Here is a 1,790-nt window from a genome sequence, read left to right as displayed (position 1 = left end):
ATCAAGGTGAGAAAAAAAAAATGAATTTACTGGAACTCCAAAGAGAGGCTGTCCTGTGTGGCTAGATATCCTTATCTTTTCTCAGGGAGGAAAGGCTGATGAGCCCCACAGGCCCAGGAAATAGTCTTATAACAAATGGTCCAGCAGGAAGTCGGGGCTTTAAGGGAGTGGTACACACTTGGAGGCAGAACTCATTTTGTCAGCAGGAACACAAGCTTCTGAGGGCTGTTCCCAGCCATCCTCCTCCATAGAGAGTGCAACCACATTGTTGATGTGGAAGCAGAGAGGATGTCGTTAAGTCTGTGTGTCAGTTACTTTTCTTGTGCTGTGACAAAACACGGGACAAAGACCAATTTCTCAAAGGGTTTAAGGCCCATAAGATGGCTCAGTAGGTAAAGGACTTGTCTCCAAGCCTGACAACCCGAGTTGGATGCCCAGAACTCACGTAAAGGTAGAGAAGAGAAACTGACTCTGCAGCGTTATCCTCAGACCTCTACGCAAGCTCCGCCCAATAATAATAAAAACATTTTAAAAGGGTTTGTTCGGGCTTGCAATTAAACAGAGTTCCTTGTGGTGAGAAAAGCCTGTGGCAGGAGTTAGGCAGCAGGTCACGTTGCATCCACAGTTTAGAAGCAGATTGCGACTGGGAAGAGGGGCCATGCTGTAGACTCTCTAGGCCCAGCTCCAGTGACGCACAGCACAATGAGCTGGGATCAAGGAACTTATGTGGGACATTACACATTCAAATCAGAATACTGTGGACATACGTGTTTGCATATGCATGCATCCTTTCCTTAATGGGTGCATGCATTGGTTACGTTCTACTTGCGCTGTCCCTGGGAGCATCTGGCAATGTTGGTAATTTCCAGGGAAGAGAGCTGATTACTCTAGAGATGATTTCTAATTCATATATGATCCTTTCATAAGATATGACCCCAGGGTGTACAATCGTGAGCAGGGAGCCAGGTCTCGCCCATGCTGTTGCTCTTCATCCTAGGGTCATCCTCCTGTGCCTGCCTCCCTACACGGTGCAGTAGGGAGAAGGACAACGAAGTGAAGGGAACAAACACGTGGCTCCCGCTCACCTACATTCATTCCACACTAGCACACCTAGCAAAGCCCTCCCTAACAGAGCAGCTCTGGGCCCAGCTCAGAGGAAGAGGCAGCTTTAAGAGGGCACTGAACAATCTTTATCTGGGAGAGGATAATATAGTGTCGCTGCCTTACCTACCGACCAGCGGAAATAAGGAGACGACCACAAACCCTTCTCCAAGCAGTTTATTCAGGAACCTTGTACTACAGAATCATTCGTTCATCTTTTCTTCTTTCTAGCTAGCTTCTCCTTCTTAGCCCCTAGCCCTCGCGGGTTAAATACTTTTCCTGGTCTCAATTAGTGGCTCTCCCCACTGGTTGGGATACTGCAGGGTTGGCCAATTCCCCTCTGGCTTGTTCTCCATCGCCTCATATAATTGCAGGCCCTGCGGGCGAGGGCCCGCTGCCTGTTTTTTGACCTGGCTCCACCATAGCCTGTAGTAAGTGACTGTCCATTAATATCTTTCATTGATCTACATTCATTGGCCCAGTGATTTCCCTTTTTACATTTTGGACACAATCCAGGTTGTTTTGGATGGTCCTGCATAGCCCCTGTTTCTGCTGTTTTTCCTCTATTGGGACATTGCCTTTTAAGGTGTCCCGGTCGTCCACACTGAAAGCATATACCTGGGTTCCGCTTGTTACCTTGCGTTATCTGCATAACTGCAGCGGCAAGGCCTGCATTAGTTAATGGACCA

The sequence above is a fragment of the Mastomys coucha genome, unplaced genomic scaffold (assembly GCF_008632895.1).
Source record: "Mastomys coucha isolate ucsf_1 unplaced genomic scaffold, UCSF_Mcou_1 pScaffold18, whole genome shotgun sequence".
Lineage (NCBI taxonomy): Eukaryota > Metazoa > Chordata > Mammalia > Rodentia > Muridae > Mastomys > Mastomys coucha.
Note: the sequence above shows the minus strand (reverse complement) of the source record.